The following is a 21,690-nucleotide window of genomic DNA, read 5'->3' as shown; positions in this document are numbered from 1 at the left end:
TCCCAACTTGGTAGCTCTTATGAATTTCCCAATATGTGCCTTTTAAGATTAAAATCAAATTTTCACCACTAGGCACATTTTACTCTTTCAAGGAGTAAATAATAGTTCCATTTCATTTTCAAAGGTTAACAAAAACCTTGAAAATGCTCCTTGAGTGTCAATTTCCTCAAAGTTGGGTTAACTACCCTTCTAATTGGAGTTGACACTCTCTAACCCATCTATGAGGTAGAGAAGATGCTCCTAGGAACCCAACACCTATTGGTGCTCCTTGGATGCTCTAGGTACTCACTAGGGATAACTTCCCTAGATACCTTCCTAGTGACCTTGTTGGGCTTCTTAGAAGCCTTGGTCACATTTTCTAGGTCAACCCTAGGGATAGCCTCTCTTGTGACCTTGTTAGTGACTTTCTTAGACTTCTTAGAAGTCTTAGTCACTTTGGTTGCAAAAATACTCTTAGGGATGACTTCCCTAGTATTCTTGACTTGACCACTAAACCTAGGGTTTGTTCCATAACTATATGGAACCCTATGATAACTAGGCACATCCTTCTTAGCCTTTGGTTTGTATCCCAAACCTCTATGGCTATTTGATGGCTTTGACTTTCCTAGCCCTAGGTTTTGCTCATTTTGCCCTTTTAGGATATTTTCCATCATTTTTAGGGTCTTTTCCATTTTATCAAGTCTTGATCTCAAGACTTGATTTTCTATCATTAAATCCTTAGAATTTGGTTTTTCATTAAGTCCATGAGCATTTTTGTTTCTAGGCTTGTATCTACAATCCTTAGAGTTCTTGCCTAGACTTTTACCTACATTCCTAGCCTTAGGTGTAGTAGTTTTGGCATGTAGGGCCACATGCTTTTCCTTAAAGCCCTCATGCTTCCTATTCTTATGGTAAATTGTATTAAAATGATAAAAATTAGAACTATCATGCTTTTTACCATAATTTAAAGGAGTAGGCTCAATAAATGTTACCTTCTTCTTTACCTTGGAGGCTCCCCCTTGACTAATGCCTCTTTGAGCCTTGACCATCTTCTTCCCCTTGAGGCATTGACTTCGGTAATGCCCCTTTTGATTGCAAGAGAAGCATATAATATGCTCCTTGCTCTTCTTTGCGTTGGGGATGGTCTCCTTGGGCTTCACCTTGCCCTTTTGTGCCACTTGGCCCTTCTTCTTGGCTAATTTAGGGCACTTGCTCTTGTAGTGCCCATGTTCCCTACATTCAAAGCAAATAATATGATTTTTATTATTAATTGAAATATTTATACCTTTGCTTGTAGGGTGGCATCTTTTCTTTGGATCCGGAGGTAGAAGCTTCCTCTTGATCGGACCTTGATTCTCCTCCATTTGATTTTTCTTGACTTGTGGAGGTATAAGCTTCTTCCTCCTCTTCTCTTGACCCGGATGTAGAAGCTTCTCCTTCTTCTTGATCCGGTGTCACCAAGGATTGCTCCCTCAATCCTAGAGGTGGAGGCTTCATCATCTTGAATATGAAACAAGGAGTATGCTCCTCCTTGTTCCCTTCTTGCATTCCCTTGAGGATGAAGCTTCTTGGATTTCCTCTTCTTCGGAGGTTGAGCATCTCTCAACCTCTAATCCTCCTCTTGGTCTTGCTCCACGTAGTCTCCCTCTGGATTCTTCTTGATCTCGTACAGTGGAGGGGATCTCTTCATGAAGCTTGGCCAATTTGCTCCAAAGCTCCTTGGCATCTTCGAATTCTCCAACTTGAGCCAAGATGTGGCTAGGCAATAAGTTGACCAAAAGCTTGGTCACTTTGTCATTTGCCTCGCCCCTTTGAATTTGCTCCGAGCTCCATCTGCTTTTCTTTAGAAGCTTGCCCTTGGAGTTCGTTGGAGCTTTGAAGCCTTCCATTAGAGCAAACCATTGCTCTATCTCCATCATAAGAAAGTTTTCGATTCTTGATCTCCAAGAATCAAAACTTGTAGAAGTGTATGGTGGAGCCACCCTTGTGTCAAATCCAAGTCCATCTTGGAATTGCATCTTGAAGTTGAGCTTGATAAAATCTTGAACTTGAAGAATTTGCTCCAACTTCTTCACCCTCTAGCTTTTCTTGTTATGCTTGACCCTTCCGGCGATGATTCCGGTGAAGAGTGGCCTCGCTCTGATACCACTTGTTAGGACCAAAAGTAGCTAGAGGGGTTAGCTCAATGCGCTTCATTGCTTGGCGTTGCTGGGCGTTGCTTGTTTCTTCTTGGATGTGCAGCGGAAAATACAGAAACAAACACAAGCACGCTAACACTAGGATTTTACTTGGTATCCACCTCACAAGAGGTGACTAATCCAAGGATCCACACCAACGCACACACCCTCCACTATGAATAACACTCCTTTATGGTAACTACCAAAGGCGGAGAAGCCCTACAACACTCTCAATACAAGAAGAAGAAAGGAAATACAAGTTAAGCAAAAGCTTACAAGATGTGCAGAAAACCCTAACCCTAACTTCTTCCTCTTGCAATAGATCCGCCTCTTGACTTGGAAAGCCTCCAAGAACCTTCAAGAAGCGATCACGTGCTTGTAGAGAGCTGTGGAGGAGCTGGAATGAATCCGAGAAGAGCTCGTGAAGAGATACCGAAGACCACGCCTGCGGCTTTAAACCCGACGCAACGGTGGATCCCGATCGAAATGTTCGAATCGATCGGAGGCTTTGGATCGATCCACGGATCGATCCGAGCGCCTGTTTCGACCGCACCGGATCGATCCACGGATCGATCCAGCGCTTATCGCTGCATCATCGTCCCGATCGATCGGCCGATCGATCGGGACCTCGATCGATCCACGGATCGATCCGAAGCTTCTGTCACTGGGAAGAATCGGATCGATCCACCGATCGATCCACGTGATCGATCCACGGATCGATCCAGCACTTGGTTTTTGCCCAAAACCAAGTCCCAAACCTCCCTAACTAACATCCGGTCAACCTTGACCTGTTGGTACATCATGCCTCGCATCTGGTCACTCCTTTGACCTGCTAGGACTCCCCACCAAGTGTCCGGTCACTCCCTTTGACCCACTTGGACTTTTACTCGTCATGCCAAGTATCCGGTCACTCCATTGACCTACTTGGACTTCCACTAGATGTCTGGTCAACCTTGACCCATCTGGACTTCCTTCCTTGCCAAGTATCCAGTCAATCCTTTGACCTACTTGGACTTCCCAACACCAGATGTCCGATCATTCTTGATCCATCTGGATTTCCTTCCTTGCCTAGCTTCACTCACTAGGGTTTTCCATCTGCCTAGCTTCACTCACTAGGACTTTCACCTGGCTTCACTCACCAGGATTTTCCATCTGCCTAGCTTCACTCACTAGGACTTTCACCTGGCTTCACTCACCAGGATTTTCACCTAGCTTCACTCACTAGGACTTTCACCTGGCTTCACTCACCAGGATTTTCACCTAGCTTCACTCACTAGGACTTTCACCTGGCTTCACTCACCAGGATTTTCACCTAGCTTCACTCACCAGGATTTTCAATCTGCCTAACATGCCAGTTAGGACTTCCCAGTCAAGTATCCGATCAACCTTGACCTACTTGACTCTTCTTCGATCAATATCTTATTGTCAAACATCTAAACCCAAACCAAGACTCAGCTTGGTTAACCAGGTCAACCTTGACCTGAGGGATGTTGCACCAACAATAGGTGCTAGCACACCTTGACTTGACTCTTTGCCACATCATGAGTGAGGTGGCAAGATGTGGACCAATAGTGTTGTTCCACATCATCTTGTTTTGCCACCTCATGGAGGTTACAAGCCTCCATTGCATTTAATGTGGGTTGGCCACATTAAATGAGTGGAGGTTACTCATTTGCCACATCATTGTGAGGTGGCAAGATGTGGACCAATGGTAATGGTCCACATCTTCATGATGTGCCACATCATAGGAGTTACACAACACCTCTTAATGGCCTCCACTTAATTGTAATTAAGTGGAAATGGGGGTTACACACTAAAATGTGGCCGGCCACTTTAGAGGTGGGGATGAAAATTCATTTTTCATTCAACTCCTCATTTACTCCGTCTCAGGTGGACGACCCCTGATCTTCGGTAGATCGCACCCCGGATAAATTCCGGCTAAAGATCCTCCTTCTCGGTGGAGTAACCTCTCCACAAAGTCTCAAGAAATATATATGTTAAAGCACAAGACTTACAGAGCTCGGTGGCAAAGAAGAATGAACTAACGCTTACAACCACGCGAGGATCAGTGGAAACAGAGAACTCATAGATTGCAGTTTCTCACCCGAGAGCTCAAGAACTTAGCACACCTCAACGATCAACAGAACGCTTTTCTTTTTTTTTTTCACTTTCTTTCTTGTTGTTATTCTTTCCTCTTGCTTTTTACTGCTTCTTAAGCCCCTGTTCTCTGCTGTCACCGATCGTGGTCAAACTGCACAGGATCATCGCTGCAGCCAATCCCTCTTCCTCCTTACCTGGTTCTCTGAACTCACACCAATGAAATCACAGTCTTCACTGGTGTCTTCTGAGCTCGAACCAATCACCAGGAGTCAAGCGGATCGCAGCCAGATCACACCAGTAGCCGTTGATGCTTCAAATGCACCATGCGCCGCGAATCACAGCAGAAAGGTCATTTGTCGTATTCCTCTTATGGACTTAATTTGAAATTAGACTTGGAATGATACTTGTGATCCTGCAAACTCAAAAGCTAACAGCACAGAGGGTTATATCACATGAATCAGGCAGATCAAATGCAGTGGAGGAATCGCAGAAACAGCGAACAAATCTGATTGTGTGGATCGGTCACCAGACCGATCCATGGACCGATCAGGACATATCCTGATCGGTCCACAGCTTGTCTGATCGGTCGTGGAGACCGATCAGAGTGCAGGTGGATCGGTCTCCACGACCGATCCCCTGCCTTCTTCTCTTCGCAATACATCTCCTGATCGGTCTCCAAGACCGATCAGATTGCACTCAGTGCGCTACTGAGTGTTTCCTGATCGGTCTACAGTGTGTTACTGAGTGTTTCCTGATCGGTCACCAGACCGATCCATGGAAACTTAGTTTCACTGGATCGGTCTGCTGACCAATCCACTGTCTTATGTATCACTGGATCGGTCTGCCGACCAATCCACTGTCTTATGTATCACTGGATCGGTCTGCCGACCGATCCAATGTACCATGGAATGTCCACTTAGGTCCATCTCTGACCTAGTCCGGAGAACGAGCTACCGAGCCCTCTCTGACCTAGTCCGGAGAACGAGCTACCGAGCCCTCTCCGACTTCGTCAGGTCCAGAGAACGAGCTACCGAGCCCTCTCCGACTTCGTCAGGTCCAGAGAACGAGCTACCGAGCCCTCTCTGACCTAGTCCGGAGAACGAGCTACCGAGCCCTCTCTGACCTAGTCCGGAGAACGAGCTACCGAGCCCTCTCCGACTTCGCGTGCCAAGTTTCCAACTTGGACTTTTCCCTTCCACTTGATCAACCTTGATCATTAATCAAACCGAGTTTAATTAACATCTGATACAAACTTAAATCCGTGTCAACATCAAAACAACATCCAGGTCAGACTGTATCAACAATCTCCCCCTTTTTGTTGTTTGACAACACGATTTAAGTTTAGATCAGAAATGTTCTTATTTTCATAATTTTAGGGGAATCAAGATCCTCCCCCTAAGATGAATACACCACGATGTAAGGAAGTCAATAACGGGAATCAAGATCCTCCCCGTTATCTTCTCCCCTAAAATCAAACCTTCATACATCTCTAAACTTAGATATCCTCTCCCCCTTTGTCAAACACCGAAAAGGTGCGAATGGGGTGATAAGACTCAAAAGACTCCCCCTTAACCCATACTGTCTTTTTCTTAATGCACCTAGAATTCCCTCTAAGTGTATTATGAGACAGTAATAAAGAAATAAGAGGCAATCAAGACAAAGCATATGAACAGCATATCAATAGCCAATAGGAAATGACACATAAAGAATGTATCCAGGTCATACAAAAATATCCAACAAAATAGCATCCAAAACACAGACAGTCAAAGTGACAAACAGAATGTATCAATCAACGTCCTCACAACGAGGAACCTCATCATCATCTGCGGGAGGCACGTAATCCTGAGGCGGCATGCTAGAGCTCGAAGGTGGATGACCCGAGAAATGCTGCGGAGGTGGGTAGTTGGCCATCCAGCCCAGAAGCAGCTACTGCGTCACCAACTGCTGACTGCGTAAGTCATCGTAGCGCTGGTCGATCCGAACACGCAGTCCATGGAGCTCAGCAAACAGCAGCTCATCGTGCTGATCGAAGCGGCTCTCTAGCTCAGCGATCTGCCAGCGCAGATCAGGATCGGCCTCATCAGCAGCAGGAGGAGGAGCAGCACCCTATCGAGGAAGTGCCCGTGGTAACTCTCCCAGACCTCTCCCATCCTTCCATCGAACAGTCCCATTCTGTCCCAAGATACCGGACTTGAAAAATGCCCGTTTCCCAAGTCTGCAATCCTGTTTGACCATATTCACTATCCTACCCTTAGAGACATCAATCTGAAGGGTCTCGAGCCAATCTGTAATTATATGCCCATAAGGCATATAAACAGTGGAGCTGCTAGGCTGAGTATATGAGATGATCGAAGAATAGATGCTCGACATGATATCAAAATCGAGACGCCGACGCAAGCCATAAAGCATCAGGCAATGGTATGGTCAGATCTCTGCTAGAGGTTTGGATGTGATTGGAAGAAGACAGTTTGTGACTATCTTAAAAAGAATATAGTCAGGAGGAGATAGTCTCAGAGCTGCAAAAGTAGGAAACTCGACATCCAACTCATCCAGTCCATCCGGTCTAGGGTGTCCAAAGAAATACTCATAGATAGTGTTAGGTGATACATCTAGTGGAGGAGGTAATTGTTCTGGTAAATCAGGATAAATGGGAAAAGGATCTCCTGAACACCTTCGGCAACCTAGATACCCAAAGAATTCTACGATGGAGAAATCGATAGTTCGCTTAGCGACTCTGGTTTTATAAGTACCATCACTGGTCTGATGAAGATTGTTGTAGAATTCAGATACTAGGTCATAGTTGATGTCCCTTTCTAGGTAGACTAACGAGTCAAGTTTATAATATGCCAGGGTTTCGGATATAGAGGGACAAAACTCATCCATGTACTTTCGATCCACAGATCGACATGGGAGTAGCTTGAATGTCCTATGTTGAAACGCTTGTTCAAACTGTCGGTTCGGGAATCTCGAAGAAGAGGAAGGTTGAGGTCGGGAGGGTGCCTGGGACTTGGATTTCTCAGCAGATGACTTAGAAGTACCCTCACCGGCTGATTTCTTCCTAAATAAGCCAAAAATGGGACATGATTGGGACATGTGAGAGTGCACGGGAGCCCCAAACAATCAAGAACCGAGACAAGAGACAATATACAGAGATTCAGTGAGAAATGAAACCAAAATGCCAACAATGAACAGATTTCGGGAAGGAAAAAGGAGTTACCTGGGCGGCATTTGTAGCTTTCGGAGAAGGTGGAGAGAAGAATCGGGACTGAGGAGAGTGTTGAGGAGAATGTCGGCTAGGGTTCTTTGGCGTGAAATGAGAGGAGAAAGGGTTGGGGAAAGTTAAAGAGGGTGATCAGATCATAGATCGGACGGCTGTCCGAACAGGAGAAATCCTGACCGATCAGGGAACGTCCTGATCGGTCAGGGAGTGTCCTGATCGGTCGTGGAGACCGATCAGGGAGCTTCCTGATCGGTCCCTGGACCGATCAGATGTGGATCAGTAAGGTCGATGCGTGCCAGTGTTTCCTGATCGATCCCTGGATCGATCAGTAAACCTTCTATGGTCAGGGAATGTCCTGATCGGTCGTGAAGACCGATCAGGTATCGAACAGAGGTCAAATGAGTCTGGAACTCTCCTGATCGGTCGTGGAGACCGATCAGGCATCATCCTGATCGGTCCCTGGACCGATCAGTGTCTGATAATCAGTGATTTCAGTCTCTGAAATTCGTATCGAAAGCTCTGAAACTTGGTTCAACAACTTCCAAGTTCATAACCTAGGATCTCAAGAGCCCACAGATTATATTCAGTGATACCAATGAATATTTCCTAATGATGAGCTCTAATGATTTGGAATTATTTAGGGCTCGAAAGTTTCAGACACTTCATAACAAATGTGTTGAATCTCAAAGTTTCAAAACCAGAGAAGTTTGTTTTGTTTGTTTGCTGAAACTATGATCTATAGTGAACCAAGGTAATAAATCTGACTCAGGCTATCGGTTCAAAATATATCCTTGCTATGAGTAGTTACAAGTTTGTCAAAATATATCCAAGTTGCTATTATTTCCTTTAACAACCTATCTTATTATCAATCAAAGTCATGAAATGAATCAAACAACAATATCAATCAACACATCAACCATTAACCATAATTAGATAATTTCTAGGCAAAAGTCCAACCAAGATTCCTTTGTTGGAATATATGAGTAAGATCTAGGAACCAAATACACATGAATTATGTAATGGTCTTCCCCATACTCAATTTATGTCTCTTCAACCTAATTATTCAAGGGATGCATGATACATTTTGAATAATTTGGTTGATCCTAGCATCTCACCCCATTTCTAGCGAACAAAAATATTTTGTTAAACCTTATAGTTTGTGTGAGATGTTCCCAAGTTGCCCAAATTAATTTTCCAATTTCTCTTGTCATTTTAATGGTCCTTATTGATCATGATGTGGTAAAAATGACTTATTGGGCCAAACACATTCCCAATTCCCTCCTTAAATGACTAAATTCATTTTCCGGAAGGGGTTTGGTGAAGATATCGGTTAGGTTTGACTTTGACTCAACATATGTGAGTGCAATATCTCCCCTAGGTACATGATCTCTAATGAAGTGATGACGCACTTTAATGTGTTTGGTCCTAGAATGATGGACTGGATTTTTCGTTAGGTTTATTATGCTAATGTTGTCACACAACACTTGCACTCCCTTATACGAAAGTCCATAATCTTCTAGAGTGTGAATCATCCACAACAATTGTGATACACTCTCTCCCATGGCAATGTATTCAGCCTCGGTCATGGAGAGAGCAACACAATGTTGCTTCCGACTTGACCAACTAACCAATGATGATCCTAAAAATTGACAACCCCCACTAGTGCTTTTCCGATCCAATTTGCACCTAGCATAATCGGAGTCGGTATAACCTATCAAGTCAAAAGACTAAGTACGAGGGTACCAAAGACCTACTCTAATTGTGCCCTTGAGATATCTTAGAATTCTCTTAACTGCAGTTAAATGAGATTCCTTGGCACAAACTTGGTATCTAGCGCACATTCCCACAGCAAAAAGTATATCCGGTCGACTAGCTGTGAGATATAGAAGACTACTGATCATGCTTCTATATTACGTTAGATCAACTGGTTTCCCACTCTCATCATTGTCAAGACGAGTGTTTGTCGCCATTGGAGTGGATACTTCCTTAGAGTCACCCATTTTGAATTTTTTGAGCATCTCTTGAGTGTATTTCGTCTGATGGACATAAATGTCATCTCGAGTTTGTTTGATTTCAAGTCCAAGGAAGAAAGTCAATTCTCCCACCAGACTCATCTCAAACTCACTCTCCATGTGAGTGATAAATTCATTCAAATAATCCTTGTTATTTGAGCCACAAATTATGTCATCGACATACACTTGGGCTACAAAAATATTTTCACCATCTCTACGCAGAAATAGTGTTGGATCTATTTGACCTCTCACAAAACCCTTTTCTAGTAGGTAAGTTGACAACCTTTCGTACCAAGCTCGAGGTGCTTGTTTAAGCCCATAAAGAGCTTTCTTGAGCTTGTACACGTGGTTTGGAGCTTCGGTATTCACAAACCCTGGTGGTTGTTCAACATATACCTCTTCTTTGATGAATCCGTTTAAGAAGGCCGATTTAACGTCCATTTGATAGAGCTTGAAACCTCTATGTGCAACAAAAGCTAGCATTAAACGAATGGACTCTAATCGTGCCACGGGAGCATAAGTCTCATCATAATCGAGGCCTTCGACTTGACTATAGCCCTTGGCTACAAGTCTCGCCTTGTTTCTTACGACTTCTCCCTTTTGATTTAACTTATTTTTGAAGACCCATTTAGTTCCAATAATGGTGGTCTTCTTAGGTCTAGGAACTAAGTCCCACACTTGGCTCCTTTCAAATTGACCTAACTCATCTTGCATAGCTATGATCCAGTCAGGATCGTGCAATGCCTCATCAACTATTTTTGGTTCAATTTCTGAGATCAAGGCGACCTCATTAGACTCATTTCTAAAGAATGATCTAGTCCTAACCCCTTGTTGGATGTCTCCCACAATCTGGTCTTGGGGATGACTAGAGGCTGTCCTAGATTACCTTGGTGTTGGCGGTGCCTCATGAATGGTCTCACTAGGCACAGGCAGAGACTCAGTATCAGGCAAATGATCAGCCTGAGCCCTTTGTTTCCTTTGCTCATCGTCATCAGAGTCAACCTCGACTCTTTCTTCATTTTGATCATTCAAACTTAGATTTCTAAGTTCAAGTTGAATTTCTCCTACATCCCTTGATTGATCATTCGATTTAGGGATTTCTTCAAATGCTACATCTGAGGACTCTTCAATCAATTTAGTCCTATTGTTGTAGACTCGATAGGCTTTGCTGAAGAGAGAGTACCCGACCAGTATCCTTTCATCAGCCTTAGCCGTGAACTTACCAAGATGATCCTTGGTGTTCAAGATAAACACCTTACAACTAAACACCCTAAGATGTTTAATTGTAGGGGGTTTCCCAAACCAAAGTTCATGAGGAGTTTTTCCTAAAAACCTATGTATCAGGACTCGATTTTGCACATAGCAAGCTGTATTCACAGCTTCAGCTCACAAGTAGCTCGGTAGTGAGTACTCATTGAGCATGCTTCGTGTAACCTCTTGCAAAGCTCGGTTCTTTCTCTCCACAACCCCATTTTGCTGTGGGGTCCTTGGAGTAGAGAACTATGCCTATATCCTTTTTCTTGACAAAACTCTAAAAATCTATGGTTTTGAAATTCTCCACCATGATCACTTCTAATTGTTTTAATTGTTGTTGATTTTTCATTTTCAGTTCTTCTACAAAAAGAAATAAAAATATCTATGGTTTGATCCTTATTTTTCAAAAAGAAAGTCCATGTATATCTAGTAAAATCATCAATAATCACTAAGCAATATCTACTACCATTCAAAGAAATGACACTACTACAATCAAACAAGTCCATATGCAGTAAATCTAAAACAGTAGAGGTATTTACAGTGCTTTTACCTTTATGAGTTGCTTTTGTTTGCTTACCCTTTTGACATGCATCACATAGTTTTATCTTTTGGTACTTGATGCTTGGTAAGCCTCGCACTAATACTTTGTTGGCCAGCTTTCTAATATTCTTCATGTTCACATGAGCCAACCTCCTATGCCAAAGTCATGATTCTTCTTCTTTTGACATGAAACACTTAGTAGAGGCATTAGTAGCACTTTTAAAAGAAACTTGATAAATTTTATCTACCCTTGTGCCTACTAGTACCGTGTCAAGTGTGTCAATGTTTTTGACTAGACATTGACTCGAATGAAACTCAATTGTGTAACCCGTATCACACAATTGACTGACACTTAGGAGATTAAAAGTCATCCCCTTGACTAGAAGGACATTCTTGATTTGGAGATATTCGGATATATGAATATCTCCAACCCCTATAACCTTAAGACTACCATTGTTACCAAAAGACACATTACCTCTATTTTTGTTTTGAATGGTAGAAAATAGTGACTTGTCCCCGGTCATGTGCTTGGAGCATCCACTATCAACAAACCAAGTTGATAGACGCTCCCCCTTTACCAATGCCTACAAGACACGAAAGATAGATGTTTTAGGTACCCAAATCTTGGGACCTAATGCATCTACAATGAATGACTTAGGCACCCATGCCTTTGTTACCTTCTTCCTAGTCTCATGAACCCTAGAAACATGTGATCTATGAAATTGGGTTCTTGACACTAAAGAAATAAAGCTAGACTCCTTAGGTTGGTATCCTAATCCAGCCTTGTTGTAGACCGCCCTTTGGGCATTTAGAATCATGTCTAGGGTCTTAGAGCTAGTTGAGAATTTTTCAAGCATTTTCTTGAGTTTCTCAACCTCACCCTTCAAGGCCTTGTTCTCATCCTCAAGGACCTCTAGATGTAGGTCATCAACCTCATCTTCCCTAAGGGCCCTCAAGTTTTCTACTTCTTCTTTTAATTATTTATTTTCTGTTTTTGATTTTTTAAGCAAAGTAGACAAATGTGTAATAGTCTTATAGCATTTTTCTAAGTGAGAAGAGGTTACCTCTTCATCATCCGAAGATGATGAAGCCGCGGCTGAAGTGCTTGAGTCATCACTCTCGGACTCTCGGACTCGGACTCCTCCCTTGCCATGAGTGCCAATTGCCGAGTACTCTTCTCCTTCTTCTCTTCCTCCTCCGATGAGCTTGAGGAAGATTCATCCCAAGTGGCCTTGAGAGCCTTCTTCTTCTTGGCTCTTCCCTCCTTCTTTTTGGCCCGTTCCTCCTTCTTGAGTTTTGGACACTCACTCCGGTAGTGGCCTTTCTTGCTACACTCATAACATGTAACATTAGTCTTATCGATATTTTGATCATTAGGTTTACCTTTTCCTTTGTATCTTCGGCTTCTTCTCATAATTCTCCTCACGAAGTTGGCCATCTCGCTTGATGATGATCCGCCTTCATCATCAAACTCGGAGGAGGATGTAGATGAAGAAATCTCTTTCTCCTTCTTCTTTTCCCTCTTTCTTCTTCCATCCTTGTTCTTTGGTCCTGCAACTAAGGCAATACCTTTCTCTCTTTGACCTTTGTTAGCAAGTTCATGAAGTTCCATTTCACAAAAGAATTCGTCTAATTTAACAATGGAAAGATCCTTGGAAACCTTATAGGCATCTACCATAGATGACCACAAGGCATTCCTTGGAAAGGCTTTAAGAGCGTACCTTACTAGATCGCGATTCTCGACGCGTTCATCTACGGAATGTAGACCATTGATGATTTCTTTGAACCTCCCATGTAGTTCACTTACCGTTTCGTTTTCCTTCATGGTGAGATTTTGTAGTTGATTCAAGAATAGGTCCCTCTTGGCTATCCGAGAATCTCGAGTTCCTTCTTGGAGCTCGATAAGCTTGTTCCATAAATCTTTTGCACTCGAGAATGGACCTACCTTGACGAGTTGGTCCTTGGCAATCCCACATTGTAAGGTGACTACCGCCTTGGCATCGACTTGCCCTTTACGAGTTTGTTCGGTAGACCACCTTGATGAATCGAGTTCCTTATCTTCTTCGTCCTTCGGTGGTGTGAATCCTTCCTTGACCGAGAACCACATGGAGATATCAGTCTTGAGGTAATACTCCATGTGGCTCTTCCAATACTGGAAATCTGCTCCATCGAAGAAGAGTGGTCTGTTGGTGCTGAATCCTTCCTTCATGGCCATCTTCTTGCTCCTTAGGATGTTAGTCCAGATGAAGAGCACCAGGCTCTGATACCACTTGTTGGGATCTTAGATGGCTAGAGGGGGGTGAATAGTCTCTTAAAAACTTAAACACAAATTTCTACAAAGAAACTTGTTAGCACAGCGGAATTAGGAAACTAAAACAAAGAGGAAACAAGCACACTAACACACGAATTTACGAGGTTCGGGGATAACTTGCCCCTACTCCTCAGCATGTCCGTAAGGTGGACGACCCCTGATCTTCGGTAGATCGCACCCCGGATAAATTCCGGCTAAAGATCCTCCTTCTCAGTGGAGTAACCTCTCCACAAAGTCTCAAGAAATATATATGTTAAAGCACAAGACTTACAGAGCTCGGTGGCAAAGAAGAATGAACTAACGCTTACAACCACGCGAGGATCAGTGGAAACAGAGAACTCACAGATCGCAGTTTCTCACCCGAGAGCTCAAGAACTTAGCACACCTCAACGATCAACAGAACGCTTTTCTTTTTTTTTTTTTCACTTTCTTTCTTGTTGTTATTCTTTCCTCTCGCTTTTTACTGCTTCTTAAGCCCCTGTTCTCTGCTGTCACCGATCGTGGTCAAACTGCACAGGATCATCGCTGCAGCCAATCCCTCTTCCTCCTTACCTGGTTCTCTGAACTCACACCAATGAAATCACAGTCTTCACTGGTGTCTTCTGAGCTCGAACCAATCACCAGGAGTCAAGCGGATCGCAGCCAGATCACACCAGTAGCCGTTGATGCTTCAAATGCACCATGCGCCGCGAATCACAGCAGAAAGGTCATTTGTCGTATTCCTCTTATGGACTTAATTTGAAATTAGACTTGGAATGATACCTGTGATCCTGCAAACTCAAAAGCTAACAGCACAGAGGGTTATATCACATGAATCAGGCAGATCAAATGCAGTGGAGGAATCGTAGAAATAGCGAACAAATCTGATTGTGTGGATCGGTCACCAGACCGATCCATGGACCGATCAGGACATATCCTGATCGGTCCACAGCTTGTCTAATCGGTCGTGGAGACCAATCAGAGTGTAGGTGGATCGGTCTCCACGACCGATCCCCTGCCTTCTGTTACTCTCCGCAAGTGTACGGAAATGTCGCAAGTAATATAAAAGATTATCGTATCCACAGGGACTGGAATAAGCACTAGAAATGTCTCAATGCGAATTAGCTAAACAACTATCCAATCGTTTCAAAAGCAAAGTAAAGGTAAACAAATCTAATATTAAAGATCAACAAACAAGAGTTTAGTGTTTTGGGTTATGATAAAGGAAGATTCTAGGAGTTTCGGTTTCTTTGTAAGATTTCTTGAATGTAAATGGTTCACCAATTCTTATCCCTCAATTGCCAAACATGTAGAAAGTTGTCGGTTCCCTCTTGCAATAGACAACCGGCTAAGGACTGAGAAATGTATCTAAATAGGATTAATTAGACATGTACCTATGTTGTCCTTACACAGAAGTGCACCTATTACTATGCCTTCCTCGGATATCAACGTAGAAGCCCACGACTCATTAATCTATCAAGATATAAGAAGCTAATCATAAAATCCATCCTACTCTCTTGAATATCCCTATTTCCTCTTCAAGATTATCTCTCAAACGTCCTTACACGGGCTTGCACCTGTCACGTGGATCCCTCGGATGATCGAGTGAGAGTTTATCTTTACAAAGTCCATAAGAAATCCAAACAATCAATCAAGAATGAGAATTAAGCACAAATCACCATCAATCATTCAAGATCTAATTGATACAAGCAAGATAATGTCATTGAAACAAGAAAATGGCAAATCCATAAGAGATTACATCAATCCATCATACAAATACTCCCTTAATCCTAGAATACAAGATCTACTCCATGAATCGAGGAAGAAAATCCGAAGAAATAGAGATTACAAGCATTCCTTGAATCCCCAATCCAAGAAAACAAGAAGAGGGGAAAAGAGAAAACTTATCTACGAAGAAGCCTTGTCTTCGGATCCAATCCTCGCTCCGGAGTCGAAATCGTCGAGATCTCCCTTAGAATCGCCCAGAAATCCTCCCAAGAATGGGAGGAAACCACCAAATCTTGCTTTCTCCCAAAGGGGGAGAGATCCCCTTTCAATTCATGAAGAAGGGTTTAAATAGAGGAGGGAATCGGGCGCCACACGGCCCCGTGACACGGCCGTGTGAGATGCACACGGCCATGTCCAGTTCCTTCTCTGCCAATGCTGCACGGCCGTGTGGTGCACACGGCCAAGGCCCTCCTGCTCTCTGGAAATGATACACGGTGCACACGGCCACAGCCTGCTTGGTCTCTGGAAGTCTCACACGGCCGTGTAGATCCACACGGCCATGTAAGGCTTCTGCTCTGGTTGGCTTCAAATCTTGACACGGCCGTGTGAGGTTCACACGGCCATGTCATCTTCCTCTTCTGTTGGTGCCAAACTCCACACGGCCCGAGCTCCATCCCAGTGCATGGCCGTGTGAGGTACACGGCCCGGTGCTTTCTCCTTTCGTTTCTTCCAATGCATGCCCAAAGATGTAGATTCTTCACCAAATCGACTCCTGTGTACAGAAAATGTACAAAAAGCAGATCTCCGAACCAAAAGAGTAAATATGCTAAAAGGAAAGCTGGAAGTATAAAAATGCATAGATCAAGCATGCTCAAAGTATGTAAATGTGCGTAAAAACATGCATAAAAGAGTATATAATCTACGCACATCACACCCCCAGACTTAAACCTTTGCTTGTCCTCAAGCAAAATGCTGCAATCTAAATTCATATGTTCTATAACAAATTCATAAAACCCAATGCACTTTCCTAACTCTATCAAAAAGTTTCATTAACAAGCTTGATCATGGAAACAAGTAAAGTATGGTTCAAGCATAAGAATTTTGTGCGCAGTGTAAAAGTAACTCAACACCCTTCAAGTTTCAATCCATGTCCTAGTCAAGTCGTCATCAAATTTGAATTCCTAATGTTTCCAGTGAAAGACAAGTGACCAGTGATAGGCACTTACTTACCATTCACTTGGTTCATATTTCTCAACTAACCCAAGGTCTTAAAGGTGTGCTCAATCTCAAGAGAAACTAAACAGTCATTTCCCCAGTAACCTAACTCGGTCTCAAAGGGGTGACTTGCTAGATTCCACTCATGACAACTGTTTTTTATATCCCTTATTGTTCATTTTTTTTTTTATAAGTGTTTGCATTGTGCAAAACTTATTCACAAATGTACTTTTAGCACACATGTTGGGATATTTTGATTTTTCCAAATGAGCTTTAATGATTTGAGCCTCATCCAGTAACCAAAATGAAAGTTGAGAGATCACCATGGAAACCAAGTACTAAGCAAACAAGATGAATCATGACTATTTCAATGACATCAACTATTCAAGCATCAAGCACAAGTGTAGTGAAGATAAAATCCTTAAGGTTGAACCAAAACTAAAACTCATCACCATAAGATTCTTAGCTTATTAATGCTTCCCAAGATAGAAAAAAGAACTACACAAAGTTTACTAGTAGCATCATGCGAACATCATGAATCGAGACAATAATCGTGCTAACATTTCACTTGAATCCAAGAAAGCATATAAGTGAAGATTTGATGTTCTCAAAATTTTTTTGCCATGATTATTTCAAAAACAAGCAAAATAAAGCAACAAGCAATGAAAATAAGAACCAACATGAAAAACTAATCAAAAACTAAAAACTGAAAATCAAACTAAACAATACATGACACCCCCCCAGACTTAAACTTTTCATCGTCCCGATGAAATCAGTATGGTGGAGGAGGTGGAGGTGGACGAGGGAAAGGAGGTCTACGACGTGGTTGGCCAATAGGAAAACTAGGAAAACCTGGAATCTCACCCAAAGATCTATGATACTCATATAAAGCATCAACTTGTTGGCTAGTAAGCGTCATACTCTGCATAAAATCTCTCATCCTAGCCTGATCAGTATCATAATCCTGCACAAACTCAGCCACTTGACCTTGAAAATTCCTCGTAAACTGAAAATGATTTTGTACCTCCCTAAACTGATCATCAGATAAAGAGAAGCGCCCCTCCAACATTTTTCGTTGGGAATCTTGCTTCTCATGAAGTGATTCTAGAGACGTACGAAAATCTGAAAAATCAAACCTAGAAGATCCCGTGCCATATGCAAAAGAATGCCTAGCAGGCTCCATAAAACTAGAAGGCTGCGTATGTCCAGATGACGAGGGTTCATTATGTGGCTCAGTGTCTCCAGGTATAGAAGGGTTATCCTCAAAATCTAACTCAGAAATTACCCAATTAGCTGGGTTACGAATAGTAGTTCGTTCAGGAAAAGGAAGGGGTAAAGGAGAACCACTCCTCCTAGGAAACGCGAAACCATTCTCATCCCGAACGATCATTTTCATAGCAAGACATGTATCAATGTCAATCATGTCATTACCATGAATTATTTCCAACCCATCAACATCAAGATTTAAATTACAAGCTATTCGGGTAATCAAACCACCAAAAACAATTGATCCCGATGATGCCCTAGCTGATCGCAATAAGGTTTGAACAAAATGGAAACCAGAGTCAAATTCAACCTTATAAAGCATAGCCCATAAAGCATAAAGCTCTATCTTCTTAACCACCCCATCACTCTCTCCCCTACCAAAAATAGTTTTACTCATGACTCTATGTAGATACCTAAAGATGGGGTTTTGCATATGGGAGGCCTTAGCTCTTGAAGGCTCATAAGGTTGATCTAACCCTGTTATTACATTCCAAAAATGATTCCAATTAAACCTTGGATCAAACCTACGAGGGCTACCGGTGGTTATTCCAAAACAAGAATTAAAGTCACTAAATGCCCATAGAAATTCTTGATTCATTAATCTAAAAGAGATTTTTCCAAAATAATCATCTTCATTAGTAAAATGGGCATCCAATGAACTTAAAAATTCCAAAACAAGACGAGGATATGTAGGCAAATGTGTGTACATAATATCACTCCAATCCAAAAATCCAATCATCAAATCTACATCTTCCCTAATTCCAAGCATATCAAGAACAGTTGGGTCCATATATCTAGTACACACTATCTTTCTATTGACAAGAATTGCAAATCTAGTTACTTGATCATCATTTCTGAACACAATATTGAATTCATTGTCATTACCTTCGTTGTGTGAAGTCCTTTTGCCTTTGCCCTTCACTGGTTGTTTTCCTTTGTCTCTTGATGGCTCCTTCTCTTTGTCTCCACTAGATCCACCACCTCCTTTGCGTAATCTCTTCAAAATATTGGACATCTTGATGAGTTTAGATAGGGGAAGAATTATTTAGAGTTGTGGAACTTCAAAGAACAAAACTTCAAAGAACAAAAGATCTTAGGTTAAGAGAACAAAAAGTCCAAGTCTTAGAGAGGAGGAGAATCGGATCTAAGAGATCTTGAGAGATTAGAGAGGAGTTTTTAAGAAATTGGGAGAGAAATATATGTTTTGGAGAGTTGGGGGTGTGCGGAACACGGCCAAGATCTGGCCGTGTGAGGTAGGAGGTAGACTTTAGTAGTTCTCCTACACGGGCCGTGTAGATCTACACGACCTCCCCATCTTTCCTCTCGGGATTCTTTGCACGGGCCGTGTAGATCCACACGACCTCCCCCTCTTCCTTCTCTGGATTCCTCGCACGGCCGTGTCTGGGACACGGCCTCTCCATCTTTCCTCTCAGGATTCTTTGCACGGCCGTGTCTATGACACGGCCTATTCCTTTTTCCTCTCGGGAGATCCCACACGGTCGTGTCTGGATGACACGGCCCAAACACTTCCCTTCTCTGCAACCTTTGCCTGGCCGTGTATAGCACACGGCCCGACTCTATTTTGCACCTAACCTGAAAACAGAATCAAAAGAAAGCATCAAACTAAAAGAAATTACAATACAAATCAAAACTAACTAAAAGAACCCTTGGGTTGCCTCCCAAGAAGCGCTTGTTTAAGGTCTTTAGCTCGACCAAACTTAATCATTCGCTCCTTTTCCTCGCCCTTGGAGGACAGATATACTTTTCGTTTCCGTTGGGAGATCTTCTCCCAACATCTTCCACCACATTGTCTCCTTCATTTGGTGGCCTTCCATGAGGATGGAAATTCCATTCCTCAAGTTTATAAATGCTTGTCCTGCTACAAGCATTTAAAAGAGATGAGACATGGTTAGAGATATTAGATAAATCATATTCCAACTTTTCCTTACCAATTACCAAAGAAAGCTTATGATTTTTGACATCAATTATAGCTCCAGCTGTAGCAAGGAAAGGTCTTCCTAATATGATAGGAATCCTAGGGTCCTCTTCCATGTCCAACACGACAAAATCTGTGGGAATAACATTCCCATCCACCTCTACCGGCACATCCTCTATAATACCCAAAGGGTACCTGCAGGAATGATCGGCAAGTTGAAGTGCCATGGTAGTAAGTTTAATGTTTTTGAGACCTAATTTATTACAAATTGAATAGGAATGAGGCTAACACTGCCCCAAATCACAAAAAGCTTTTCAAAAATTCTTTTCCTATGTTGCAAGGAATATAAAAGCTCCCTGGTCCTTCAGTTTTGGAGAAGTGTTCTTCTCAAAATAGCACTACATTCCTCACTAAGCAATGGTCTCAACTCCCTCTTCTTCTCTTATTTGACATGAGATCCTTCAGAAATTTGGCAAATCTAGGCATTTGTAGAATAGCATCAATAAGAGGTACCTCTACACAAATTTCCTTAACTTTTTCTAGAAACTTGCCAAATTCTTCATCCTTCTTGAGCATTGTAAGTCTCTGAGGAAAAGGGACAGCTTTGCTCTGATGGTTCAGTGGAAGAGTCTCTTCAACTTCAATGGTACTCTCCTCATTAGCTTGAATCTGATTTGGTATAGGAGGAGAGAGCTCTTCTTCTTTTTGTTTCCCTTTTGAAGCAGTCACTTGGGAGTCTCCCAAGGTCCGTCCGCTCCTAAGCTCAATCCTATTGCAATGCTCCATAGGATTCACATCAGGTTTTCCTGGAAGCTGTCCTGGTGCTCTGGATGATGAGGAAGCTAGTTGGGCAATTTGACTATCCTGGATCTTTTGATGCTTTTCAGAATTATCCATTCTCTGAATGAGCTTTGCTAAATCTTGCTTCATTTCATTCTGATTTAAGATAATTTCTTCAAGCATCTTTTCAACATTTGACTTTGGTAAGCCTTGAGAAGATAGATGTTGAAAATTTTGTTGCCCAGCTTGAAAATTTGGTCTTGCCCCCATAGATGGTCCTTGATCTTGATTGTTTCTGTAAGAAAAATTTGGATGACTCTTCCATCCAGGGTTATAAGTATTTGAGTATGGGTTGTTCTGCCTTTGATTGTAACTCATGATTGCATCGCACTGTTCAAGTTGATTGATTTGTGCAGTGATAGCTCCCAATGGACATGAGTCATTTGAATGCTCTGAACTCCCACATACTTCACAAGATGTACTAATAGCATTGACCATATTAGCACTAGTCCCCATATTCTCAAATTTCTTTGTAAGAGCATCCAATTTTGCAGACAAAAGAGTGACTGCATCTACATCAAACTTCCCTGATGCTTTAATTGTTAGGTTTACAGAGGAGTAGCCACCACTTCTTTCATTTGCCCATTGATGATGATTTTGTGCTACACTTTCAATGATTTCTTCGGCTTCATCTAAGCTTTTATTCATAAGTGCCCCTCCAGCAGCTGAATCAAGGGACACTTTGGTATGATAATTGATACCATTATAAAAAGTGTGCAACACTAACCATCTTTCCAACCCATGATGTGGGCATTGTCTGAGCATACTATTATATCTATCCCATGCTTCAAAAAGAGATTCTGAGTCAGTTTGCTTGAAGCTTGCAATTAAATTCCTCGTTTTGCTTGGTGGGTAGAACTTATCAAGAAACTGTTGCTCGCACTGCTCCCAAGTGGTGATGCTATTAGGGGCCAAAGAATTCAGCCATTGCTTTGCCCTATCCCTTAGAGAAAACCCAAATAACAGTAATCTAACTGCATCTGAAGGAACTCCATTCATTTTCATGGTCCCACATATTTCATAAAAGACCTCTAAATGTTGATTGGGGTCTTCATGAGGTCCTCCACCAAATTGGTTCTGCTGCACCATAGATATGATTGCGGGTTTGATCTCAAAGTTATTAGCCTCCACTG

General features: G+C 42.4%; 1 non-coding gene across 1 annotated transcript; it reads left to right on the top strand.

Moving 5' to 3' along the window:
• The first annotated feature begins 21,293 nt into the window (after positions 1-21,293).
• On the top strand, positions 21,294-21,399 carry LOC121993361. The gene has a single exon (XR_006115221.1). It is a non-coding gene; the product is annotated as a small nucleolar RNA R71 (small nucleolar RNA).
• Positions 21,400-21,690: the final 291 nt, after the last annotated feature.

The sequence above is a fragment of the Zingiber officinale genome, chromosome 6B, assembly GCF_018446385.1.
Source record: "Zingiber officinale cultivar Zhangliang chromosome 6B, Zo_v1.1, whole genome shotgun sequence".
In the NCBI taxonomy this organism is placed as follows: domain Eukaryota; kingdom Viridiplantae; phylum Streptophyta; class Magnoliopsida; order Zingiberales; family Zingiberaceae; genus Zingiber; species Zingiber officinale.
This window is presented reverse-complemented; position numbering and strand designations above follow the sequence as displayed.